The 13,035-nt window shown below is 40.6% G+C and overlaps 1 long non-coding RNA gene across 1 annotated transcript; it reads right to left on the minus strand.

The window, feature by feature from the left end:
• Window positions 1–6,778: 6,778 nt before the first annotated feature.
• On the minus strand, window positions 6,779–11,308 carry LOC118257227 (uncharacterized). The gene is made up of 3 exons (XR_004781493.2): window positions 10,907–11,308; window positions 10,678–10,796; window positions 6,779–8,624 (listed from the first exon to the last, which is right to left on the minus strand). It is a non-coding gene; the product is annotated as an uncharacterized LOC118257227 (long non-coding RNA).
• Between the last annotated feature and the right edge of the window lie 1,727 nt (window positions 11,309–13,035).

The following is a 13,035-nucleotide window of genomic DNA, read 5'->3' on the forward strand; positions in this document are numbered from 1 at the left end:
TCCAATATATCAGGTCTGTTTTTCTCTGTTTATTATGCATAGATTTCTTCTGTGCCAATGGTGTTACATGTGAACTCAAATTATCCTGACCTACAATACTTGTTCTATTTCAAGGTTCCTGGTTTCTAAAAGATTGTTTGACTCCTGGGCATTTTTTTTGCATTTTTTTTCCCAATTCTGTTAGCAAAAGAAAACCTCTCCTGAGTCATATTTTAAAAATACTGCTCAGCTCTTAAAGCTGCTTCTGCTCCTGTGTCACAAAGCATTATTGAAAAGATATTCATTTCTACCACCTACAATTGCTCAGACAGAGAACTTCACGAATTCTTTTCCACTCCCGTGTTGAAACTATGCTGGCAGCTTTCTTGTTCCTAGAAGTGTGTTAGAATGATATTCCTGCTATGACCAGGTTGGGTTTTTCTTGAGAACCGTGCTATCAAGCTTATAATTTAATAACATTAACAAACATTATTTTTAATAGTAGTTGTGATCTTGTGGTTTCTATTATTTTATTAATAATTTGAAACTTCTTCTAATCTAAGATCCTAGGCATTCCATAAACCTTGATGAAAATGATATTATACAATATCCCTGAGAGAACAGTAAATATTATCATCCCCATTTCACAAAAACAGGCGCTGAGGTTCAAAGTCACACAGTCTATGGCAGAACTAGAAATAGAAATAGTCTCCTGGCTCTCAGTCCTGTTCCTTCTCCAGTCACCCTAGATAGTTTCTAGTATAGCTTTATAAGACATTTATCACATGATTTTCAAAAATCTCGTCTTCTTTGTCAAGGAAAGCTTAAAAGATTTTTTTAGAGGGATAAAAGGAGACTACTTCATTTTTTAATGAGGTTGCTGAAATGATTCTAGCTGTTTTATTGGCAATGCCATCCACGTTTTGTGAGTTAATCCTGACCCTAGGTACACCTAAAATAGATATCTTTGCCTCCAGCTAATCAACAGGCTTACTAAGATTGCCTAAATAATTTATGTATAACCAACTAGTGGAAACTAGATCTTCTGTGATTTCCCTAGATACATATTCTGCATGTATCATGTATATCCTTGCCTATTTTTGATATTCATTTGAAATTCAGTTGGGACATTTCAGAACACTTGTACTCCAGCTGTATAGCTCTAAGAAAAAGCCATCTGGAGACATAATACAGTATCTTAAAACTGGGCAGAATAATGTTTTAAATCCAAGTGCATTGTCGATCAAGATTCTGAATTTTCTGTTAATGAATATTGAATTGGAATTTTAAAAAAAATCACAACACCACAATTCTATTTCCAGCTCTGCCACTGGCTTATGTAGGTAAGCATTTTGTCTCTCAGTGCCCTATTTGTACAATAAAAATAATGACATTTAGCATAGATGATACAGTGATATAAAAACAGATAAATATGAGGTATGAGGATGGTTAAATATGAAAAAATAGATAATCTATTTTTCTTGTTTATGGCACAAGAAATGTGAAAAACACACAGTACTGTATGTTGTCTTCAATGAGGTAGCGAAATGAAGCTTGGAACAAAAACTTGCTGCATTGTGGAGAAACTAGGTTTTTTTCTTCCAGTCTCTGCAAACAGAAAGTAAAAGCATTAGCAGACGTTGTCCTACCTTGTTCTGACTGCAAATTCAAGAATCTTTCACATCCGTAGCTGAAATGGAAGGTACAGTACAAACTGTCTAGCTGGAGTTCGTAACTCCTAACTTTTATCCAAAATCCATAATTGGAAAATATATTCTGTCTCTTTTGGGTATCAGCTACTAAAAGACTTGCTCATGTCTGCTCCAGTGTGCCAGGAATGCTTTGGGCTGTTAACTGTGCTTGTTGAGACTAGCTGCAAAATTAGGGCCAGGTTGCAGCTTCAATCAGCCATGCAGAAAGTGGAGGAGGAGGACCAAGTACTCCAGGAATAATTTAGGTGTGGCAGAACTTCTGCAGCAGTCGCTGAGAATAGAGCAAGCCTTGTTGCTGTCCCACATGGGCTCAGCTGTGCTGGGTGGTGTTGCCTTCATCTGGGAAGGACATGGCAGCACCGAGCTAGAACAATGTGCAAAAGGAATGTGAGTCACTGTCATTGCAAATCATGTTGGTTTGCATGCACCTCTACCCCCATACTATTTTTATCAATCCCATAATGCCTGTCTGTTCTCATAGTTAGCGATGTCAGCATGTGCCTTGTATTTCTGTCTTCATTTATTCCATCGGATCTCCGCACAGCTGAAATTCCTTCAGGCCTAAGCCTTGGGGCAGTATGTTGAGTTCATGTACCATTCCCAAGTGTGAACTTGATTACCTTTCACATTTAAGAGTTTTCACATTTCAAATGTGTCAGAAAAGACCAAGAAGAAAGACAAACGAAAATCTCATTGAGAGTGATAAAGACATGAATTGTTTCTGGCTTGTATGCCTATAGCGCCTGTTTATGACAGCTGTAGGAAGGGATGAGCAGATCTGCTAATTCATATTTGCTGTGCAGATCTCCATGCTGCTCTGCAAAGCCGGAAGGTCTCTACTGCTTTAGACTGACCTTTAAAGGCAACACCTTTAAGGACTTTTTTCAAAATGTCCACACTCACTGAGTTGTGGTAATTCTGCAGGTATTCTGTCAAAGCCAGTGGATGCTCACCATCCCTAACAAAACATGGACTCATGGTCAGCATTCAATATCCTTGTATGTTGAGACAAATTGAGGGTTGTTCTACATCGTGACACCTGTTAAGGCCTGAAAATATTAGAACTGGGCATTTCATAATCATTTTTGTGCTGAATAAGAAGTGCTAGAGCCATTAGCTCCTCTTGTTTCTGTTTCTTCTTTCTACAGCCATCTTGGCAGATGAGAAAAACCTGTATCTTTCCATGTGGCTAGGAATACAGGCTACTGATCACAACTGCTGCTAAGTGGCATGTCCAGCTTTCTGATGGAAACACTTATCTCCTCCACATTTGCAGTTTTTGTGTAAAGCTGTGGTTGCCACCTGAAACCATGACTTTCCAGATAATCCTTTTGTTTGATCCTGGCTGACACATATGAGATTGTGCTCTGTTACTTTTTCTGTGCATTTTCATTCATTCCAAATTTCTCAGTCATTCAGAACAGATACATCATGACCACGGTAAACTGAGGCAGTACTAGTAGTTCATTTTTTTGCTGTTTTGGCTCAAAGAAGAATGAATTCAATTACTCTGATTAGGAAAAAGGCTCAGTTAAATTCATTCTCACTTCATTTTGGTGAGAAGACATTCTTCCTTTCCTGAGTGCGATGAAATAAAAAGCAGACGTTGCAGTTTTTTTTTTAATGAAGGGAATATACAAATCTTAGGCTATAAATTCACCGTGACAGATTTCTGATGGGCTGGATTTGTGCCAGTCAGCAGTCTTTACGGATCATTATGACGGATTATCAAAAAGGCAAACTGCACTTTAGGATGCATTAAACACGGCATAGCCAGCTGGTCAAAAGAGGTGATCCTCCCGCTATAGCTAGCGTTGGTGCGGCCTCACCTTGAATATTACATGCAGTTCTGGTCTCCACAATACAACAAGGATGTTAAGGTCCTTGAAAGCATCCAGAGGAGGGCAACAAAGCTGGTAATGTCCTATGACGAGAGGCTGAGGACACCTGGGTTGCCTGGTCTGGAGGAGAGACGGCTGAGAGGTGACCTCATTGCTCTACAGCTTCCTTGGGAGGGGAAATGGTGAGGGAAGCACCGATCTCTTCTCCCTGCTCACCAAGGACAGAACGCACAGGAACAGCACAGAGCTGTGCCAGGGGAGGTTCAGGCTGCATATTAGGAAAAATTTCTGTACCACGAGGGTGGGCAACGCCTGGAAGAGGCCTCCTAGAGAGGTGGTTGATGCCCCACGCCTTTCAGTGTTAAAGAGACGTTTGGATAATGCCCTCATTGATATGGTTTAACTTTTGGTTAGCCCTGAAGGCAGTTGGACTACATGAGCTTTGAAGGTCCCTTCCAACTGAGCTCTTCTCTTCTCTTCTCTTCTCTTCTCTTCTCTTCTCTTCTCTTCTCTTCTCTTCTCTTCTCTTCTCTTCTCTTCTCTTCTCTTCTCTTCTCTTCTCTCGTCTCGTCACAAGTGTTTTTGTATACCTACCCTGGATCCATACTACATTAGTATTGATGAGGGTTTCCAGTTTTTGTTGGCAGATAGTATATTGGAGGATGTATAGAAAATACAAGTCTGAAAACAAGGCTCAAAGTGCTCATTTTTGGAAGTAGTTGCATTAAACATTCTGCTGGAACATGATTTTGGAAGGTCATTCTCTTATTCCAGGGATGTTTGAGTTGAGTTTGACGTTTTTATTAGTAAAGGTTTATGAGGTTATTTAGTCTTGTTCTTTGAGGTATAAACCAGCCCCTGTGGCTTTCACAAGTCTAATTATACAATTATCTGAGATAAAACTTGTGACTAATATACTTTTTAAAACTTCTAGAAAAAGCTGTGCTATACATAGAAATGCCACAATCTCAGGTCATCCCAGACCAAAAAGCAACTGATACACAACTGTGAGGACAGGAATCTCCCTTTTGTGAAGGTATAAAGTTTCCCTTTTGCTCTGGAGTTTACTGGCCTTCCACCTGCCGCCGGGTCAGAATGACGACCATTCCTTGGCTTGCAGGGCAGCGTCATTTCAGAAAGAAATCCTAATTCAAATGGAGAAAGTAAGCATTTTTGTGAGGTATATATTTGATTACTTACATGAGAGCTGCTTGAAGAAAGAAGCCAAGCAGTTAGAGGAAAATGATTTTAAATAGAAATTCTCAACACACCATTCAACTCTCCTTTAACTGGATTCCTACAGAAACAGCAAATAAATGAGGCCAGGATACATGTCATACTGAGTTTGCATTAGCTGGAAGGTTTGGAAATAATTAAGAGCAAAACCGTTAATGCTCCATTTAAATAGCTGCTGCCTATCTGTCCAGTATGAAAGCCCAATCTGTTGTGTTCAATCAGCTTTCAGCTGCTCCTTGCCAGCAGTCTAATTCCCCAGTCTTGTCTCTGTGCTATGCTTGTGCATTCCACTACCTGCTAAGTTAAACCCTGCTGTCCTGGTTTTACATGGAGATTTCTAGTGCTATTCAAACTATCCACAGAGGTTCAGAATACAGCCCCCAAACCCGTAAGCTGTGCTGAGGATCCCTACAAACATGTCTGATTTCAGTGGAGCCCCACAGGGGTGAAAAGTCCGCAGCTCTGTGCTGCCTTAGGACTGATTTCAGTCATACCAGTCTCTGTGTATTTATGCAGTTTTGACCAGCTGTGGATCTGCAATACTTCCATGTTAGCTCCTCTTTTTTTAAGTGATCCAATTGACGATGCAGTGTATGTTGTTCACCCAAGATATTACCTATTATCATACAACAGATAATAGTGCATCTCAGTTTTCCTTAATCTCTTTCCACTTGTGTTTGAGGACCAATACATTGGGTAATCATATTTATATCGCATGAGGATTAAAAAAAAAAAAAAAGCCAATAACTACACTCCTTATGTGCTTAGTGTGTGCTAGATTCTGTGCAAATTGTGAATCAGCTCTACAGGGAAGTCTCTGCTTGGGTCTGAGAGTTACAAAGGTCTATGGTTAGTGCTAGAAGTACATTGGCATGATGAAAGGTGCTTTCAGGTTGAGAGGTGTTCTAAGCCTCAAACCTGTACCACCAGTTCTTTACTGAGACGTCTGTATTAAAAATGGCAAAGTTCATTGCACAGGCATTTGGAAGGAATTAAAGAGTAATTCATTGACCTTTGCAGATTAGGTAACACGTATTGTCATAAGGAAGTGATATTTGAGTAACAAACAGCAAATGTACACAATTATCTTTCATTAACCTCTGAAGGGAGGCAATCAGGATTTCCTGAAACTAACAAGTTCAGTGTCCTGCATCTTGCATGTATGTTTTCTGGGGTCTGTGTCATGTTAGTTCCCTAACCAGACCAGACGATGCAAAGTGCATTGCCTGCCTTTTATTTTCTGGAAGTGTACATATGCTGGAAAGAAGGAGGAAGGCTAAGGAATGGGCGTGCAGATGGGCTACTGAAGGCGCTGTGCTCTGCTCTCAGATTTAGCAGCGCCTCGGTTTGCATTGAATTAAATGAAACTGAAGTGTCTGCACAATACATTGCGAAACTTATTTCCACTTAAAGCACTTTGAGATATTGAACAGTAACAGAGCAACAAAGAGCAGTGGTTTGCTGCTTTTGCAGAACATCCATATTACAGAAAGAGGATGTGAATGAAAATAAATCTTTTAGAGAGGTGTATGATTCAGAATTTGAATGCCATAAAAGTTAAATATGTTCTTTTTGCTTCCCTACTAACTTGGTAACTCAAAGGATTTTTACAAAATTTACAGGAAAAAAATCATGGGAAACTTTTTTTGCTTCCTTCTGGAGAACTAAATCTGTTCAAGTGCAAATGAATGTTTCATTCTTACATGATTTGAAAGAAGATGAATTAGCGGGTCTCCTTCTCTATTCTTTTTTCCACTTTTCTAATTCTACATAAAGATTATTTTCAGATTCATGTGTTGGTTTTATTTATGTGGATTGTTGCACACTGAAATAAATTGGCCACATTCCTGCTAAAGCAGTGTTTTTAAAGCCACTTTTATTTCAAAATTCTTGGTACAGCATTGCACATTTTTTTAAAAATTAAATTAGTGAAATATAGAAAACTTCTGTTCATTGGTCTTAACACTTGAGCTTATGATTGTGTGGCATTAAAAAAAAAAAAAAAAAGGAACAATCCAGACACCCTGGACAAGAGAATCACTTTACCTCAGGACATTGAGATAATTTATCTGGGTGGCTTAGAAAAAGTGCTAGATAAGACTGAAGTATGGAGAGGCTGAGCACATCCAGGCTCAGCATTTGGATGATCAAGAAGCAAATAAATCCAGCAACTGGCATCTGAATATGTTAATGTTGTAATTTCTAACATGGAAACAGGAAACTGCATTTATGAGACAAAAATATATCAGAGATAAATACGGTTCTATATATAATATATACATTTTACATATCCAACATCTTTGCCAAAATATGAATAATTTGCAAGCACACTGAAGTTAGAAAATGCCAGAAGAAAGGTTGCCTTTCCATGCATGTACCCTAAAGTAATCTTTAATTACGTGATTCCGGGCTTCTTTTTCTAACCCAGCATTTTCTAATTTGAGCAAGTGTTTGATTTTGTAGCCTTAATACTTTTAAATAAAGACTTTGGGGATGTGTTTCCCCAGGTTTTCAAAAAAGCATTTGAAAGTAATTGTATTCCATCCTACTGACATCCACTTGGGTCATCAGCAGGCTCTAACCTTTATCTGTCATCCTAGAAGACTTCTGATGGCTGTAACTGATGTTGGTGTGATGGTGAAGTTTGTGCAATGATGCCAGGTCTTCTGCCAGGTGACAGAAAGCTGCAGGTGTCGGACAGGAGAACTGTAAGGTAAAGGAGCACCCGAACTGAGTTTTCAATAAGTTACTTATTGTTGCTCTCTCTCATCCTTTTCTGTTCGTTAAAGCTCCCTATTGTGCAATCATTAACAACCTCGCTCAGATAGCAGTCACGTGAACGTCATTGACCTGATTCTGTACTGCTTTGTACCATACACATGGTCGTTTTTACCCATGCAAAATAATTAAAAATCTTGATTTCTGTTTTTCTAACAATTTCAAACTACTTTGCACTTAGTTTATGCAGCTGTGAAAGGTAGCACATAATGCTGCAGCATGCACACCCAGGGCCATATGCTGGGGGGAGGTCACACTTCAAACTGATTTTTTCACCATGGTTGTAAGTCAGCGTAGTCACGCCGACAGCACAGAAGCTGGATCCAGTTTGCTTAAATCATTATTCCTTGCCTGTTTCTTTCTATTGTGAATTGAAGAGTTTTGATCAGTAGTTGTAACATGCAAAGTCTCATAAAAATGGTTCATTTCCTAAAATCTGTTTCTGTGCTCAGGCATGAAGTCTTTTGTATTGATAAGTGAGCTAGTAAAATTTCAAATTTCTCTCTGTGCACAATAGGAACGCTTCCAAACTAGTACCTACCTCTGCTGCATCAAAAAGGCTGGACAATCCCAAGTTCTGATCTCACTGACGTGGAGCTTTCTTGATTTGGGACCCCGACTACTGAGGTAGCTTACAGCCTGCAAAAAGGCCCTACCTGTGGAGCTTCAGACAGGGCTCCAGAGGGTTGCGTACTTACGGTGTGTTACTTTTCAGCTGATTAACTGAAGCCAGGGTTGTGCACCTGGTACTGAAACTGCAAACTGAAAGTTCTCTGTAAGGGCTGGAACCAGCAACAGCCTGGCTTCCATAAATAATACTGGAAGTTAAACAGTGGTTTCACAGTGTCCAGATCACAGTGTAAATAAGAAAGCAGAAAAATCCAGGAAATCCTTAGTTAACAAATGTTTTGTTTTAAAAATGCTATACTTTTCTTGATTTGTGGGAATCAGCTTTACAGGAGACACTAAACTGAAGGAAGCAAAAAAAACTTTCCTCTGACTTGAGCATGGTGTTCTGATGTACTGAAAGCAAAGTTTGTTCTCAGGCTTCTCGGGGTTAGCCCAAAAGCTCACAGACCTGGGGGAAGTAAGAAACCAGAGAAATACCCTATTAACAAGAGACCAAGCTTGCATCAATAAATATAAAACACCACATGCTGATACCAGACATTACAACATTTGGCAACTTCAGGAGATTGGATTAGTGCAATATTTTGAATTGAATAATCCCAAAGGATGTTCCAGGTGTGTTGGGCCAAATTCTGCCAGGAGGTAACTGTATCAATTTTACTGGATCTGTACCCAGAGCAATTTGATCCTATTTTGTTGTGACCAAAATGCAATGGTCAGGTTTAAACTGAGCAGCTGTAAAAAAGCTGTGGCCTCTCTTTTAAAAAAATAATTTTAAAAGTCATTCAGTTATCTCAGGTAAGCACAGGTGCTATTTCAGATAACGGATATTCTTACTATTTCAGATAACAGATATTGTGCTGTTTTCATTTTTGGCTTCCAGAGCAAACTGAGTAGCTCAAAAGCAAAAGGGAGGTAAACAGGAGCAATTCTGAGAAAGTTTTTGCACTTAGGAGTATGCTGATACTTGCTGGTTCTATGCCCCTGTTATCCTTAGTCCACCCCGTTCTAGATCCAGGTCCTGTTTAGGTCACAAGTGTTCCCATTCTGTCCAAAGCATCATCTCTGTGTGGTATTTATTACATACGCCAGTGGACTGAATGACCTGTGAGCGGGCCAAATGCCAGAGGAAAACATGCTCAGGCTGGAGGCAGCCAAAAAACTTCTGGACAGTCATTGGGAAGCTATGAGGGGTTTTGTCCCTTTTTTGCTTTGTTTATGTTTTCTCGTATCTATGTGTTTTTTGAAAACGAGAAACCGTGGTCAGGAAAATACACGTTTTGGCTATGCACAGGTTTCTATATTCTGTTCTGCTCACTCAGTGGCATATTCACTCCTATCCTATGATTTGTTTTTTTTCTCATATCCTCTCCATGGGAAAAATGTGCTGGAAGTGGTGTAGCGTTTGGGTTTATTATTCCTATGTTTGCATTACATGCAAATGGGTAACTGCATCTTGCTTTCAGGTGAAAGGTGGCCACAGCTCCTGAGCAAGTTCGGGAAGCCTGGAGCTTGCACAGAGCTGGTGTGGCAGCGTGGTAGTGGGTAACCAGGCTGTATCACAGGGAAGGATTTTCCTTATCCTGTCTCAGAGCAGAAGGGAGGCATTTCAGCAACCATTACAATAATTTCTGTATCTCGGGAGGCTCAGAGTTGCTGTAGCAACCTTTTGCTAGATAGGAATTTGGCTGGTGAAGCCCCACAGGAATCTGCTCCCACTCTTGACTAACCTCTCACATCACCGGGCTTAACTGCCAGGGAGAAACCCCAGCTGCAGAGCGGGCAGGCTGAGGGCCCTCTTTCCGCAGGTTCCTCACATAACCATTCCGTAATTACCAGGATCAGATGCCTTTTGGCAATTTTCCATGGAGACAGAGCTCAGTCTGAACCCAAAATGTAAAATGGCCGTAGTAAATTTTGTGCCTTTGAACAAGCCCTTATTCATGCACTCGCAGATACAAAATCTGAACATGCCAAAGCAGGGAGTGCAGATTTAGAGACCAGTGTGGGAAGTTTGACTGGGAGGCAGCAGTAGTTCTGGTGACACAAAAGAAGTATTATAAAGTCACTGAGGGGATCAGGCAGATGGGAACAGACTTGAGTAGGAAGGAATACAGACAAGGTCCCCAAAGCCTGTTACTTGGATTTGGATAAAAAATGAAGTGTGAAGTTGGTCAGAGCATGAGGGGATGCATCACTGCTAAACCAGTTCCTTCAAAAGTGTGAAGTAGTTTCTAGGGTAATGAAGGACAGATTTTTGGCCTTCCAAGCTGCTATATGGTTCAGAATAATATTTGGGAGATTTTATTTATAGATAATATTGCCCAATGGTTAGAGAGAGGAGACAGTTATTTTGGATTCTTGCCTTTTATTTCTAAGGCTACTTTAGTAATTGGCTTTGTCAAAGCACAGGACCCTATATGTAACGCCTAGAAAAGTGTAAGTGACATGGTAATTAGAACAAGACTTTGACATAAGACGTAGTTCAACAAACAACTTACCCGGCCCCAAATCTGGTACTTCTGCCCAAAGAAGCAGCGGTGCTCCCACCTTACACCTTGGTGCCAGTTTCAGTCCCTTTACTTTCCCTCATTACATGGGTACAGGCACTGGAAAGTTACTTAGCAAAAAAAAAGGTTCAGTGTTCAGCCCCACAAGCGGTTTTATCACTACATCTGACAGACAGGTTAGTCGCTGAACCAACTGTTTATGATTTTTTCTCTGTGTTACCTTTCAGGTGAACAGCTTGGTGATGCGGCTGGCAATTCTGCGTGGGCGCTGGACCAACACGGCTGAGGGATGCTGCAGCTGCCCAGGAGCAGGGACATCAGGTAAGAGAGGGGAACCAACCCAGTTGGTGGGATTTCACAAAGGCGGCCACAAGCCCTGGTCTTTGGAAGGGCCCCATTAAGCAGGCACACTCCGAGCACAGCTGTCAGGTAAGACTGGGTCTTCCAAGGGCTGTGTGCTGCCTTCTGTTGTAACTGTTGGAGGAGGAGGAGATGGCATAAATATTGGTTTCCCTTTATATAATATGATTATTGCCTTGGAATCAGGACATGTAGGGCTTCTAGTTCCTACTCCCAGGTTTGCTTCTGTAACTCATTAACAGTCTGTGTAGGCTGAAATACCGAGCAGTCATGGAGCAGGTACCAAGTGAGCGGTGTTTGAATCGACATGCTGAGCTGGGGAACTCGATGGCCAAGGAGAAAAAAAAAGAAGAAAAATTAACAAAACTGTACAGTCTGTAACACTTTTTAATTCTGCAACAAAAAAACAAGTTCTACTGGCAGGTTTCTTAGGCTGCAGGCAGATGTTAGGCCTCCGAGAGAAGGGGGCCCATGTATGGTTACAGCCAGCTGAGCGTGCCGCTGAGTGGCAGCAAGAAAGGCGAGTGGGCTTTGGAAAGCTGGTTGGTCTCTGTGCAGCTGCAAAGTAATCAAAACTGAATACGGACTGTTGCCCTGGTTAGAATCTAAATATTCAAAGTTACAGGGCATTTCATGTAATTGGGGATAGAGCCTTGGCACTGTTTCAGGGACAGGGGTAAGTTTTTTATTGTATATTTTTAAAAAGAGCATCCAGTTCTATGGAATCTATTCCCAGCTAAAGCACACAAGCTCTGGAAAGGTCAGAGAGAGGCATCTCTAGCTTTGATAAATAAACAAATCTCTTCTCTGTGGCTGGGATGTTGTATTAATAGCAGTAGATTTGGTTTCGCATTGTGGAGCTCCTCCTGTTTCATTGCTATTGAAGATAAGAGAACACAAAATGTTCTGTCACCCTCCCCATGAGAAAACAAGCCAACAGGCAGAGGCTATTATGTTTAAAGATATTACCGAGGCAAAGACTTGGAGAAAGCAAACACTCGGGTTTATATTCGGTAACTACTGGATACCATAGCTGGCACATCAGTAACTCAGCATTATTTAATGTCTTACGTGAGAGAGTGTGCAAGACAAAATCATTACAGTAGAAATAACCTAAAAATAAGGGTTGAGCCCTAGGCAGATGGAAGTGGATTCTATCCTTTTACATTTTTCTTAGTGATTGCAGCAAAAAGTAACAGCTCTTTTCTGCTTCTTAACCTATTTGCCATTCTGCTGCAATCTGTTTTACTTCGGTTTGCAATCTGCAGATATTCAGACCTTCATTACAGGATACCAGGACTGTAAAAGTTTCTCCAAACAGTTCTTGAAAGGAAAAGACTTGTGAAATTGTTATGCCCTCCAACTTGGCAGTAAGCATGTGTAAAATAAATTAACTGAGCTATACCTTAGAGCTTCTCTACACAAGTTCTTGATGAATAATTAGTTCTAAAATTCCAGATGTGGAATATCTTAGTTTGGAATACGCACTCCTGAGTGTAAGGCAGATTTAATATATGGTAGTGGATGAGAAGCATGATGGGAAGAAATGCAGAATTTATCCGTCATTAGCTATCATACATGACACATACAATATTCCTTCCCACACCAGGACCCTTTTCCATTAGCCAATACATGCTTAAGACATACCTCTTGTCCTTAGTCACACCTTTTCTCCAGATCGGGCGCCAGTCCAAACAGGAGACAGCCTTCTCTGCTGCAAATAAGCATCTTCTGTTGGAGAGCAGATTGCTAGATAGAAGTAAAAATAAACACCAACCAAATCAGCTAATTCTCCTCTGAACAGTTGTTTTCCTTGCCCTTGAAATGTCATCGGTTACACATTTATTTCTTTCCCTGATGCTCAGGTAGAGGATCTGTTCAGAGGGGAGTTCTTCGTGCATGCAGTAGGCATTTTGTAAAACTACACCTCTACATAGGATACATAAACAAGCCAAATGACTCAACAGAAAAAAAGAGTTACATGCAGTG

The sequence above is a fragment of the Cygnus atratus genome, chromosome 17 (assembly GCF_013377495.2).
Source record: "Cygnus atratus isolate AKBS03 ecotype Queensland, Australia chromosome 17, CAtr_DNAZoo_HiC_assembly, whole genome shotgun sequence".
NCBI classification, from domain to species: Eukaryota; Metazoa; Chordata; class Aves; order Anseriformes; family Anatidae; genus Cygnus; species Cygnus atratus.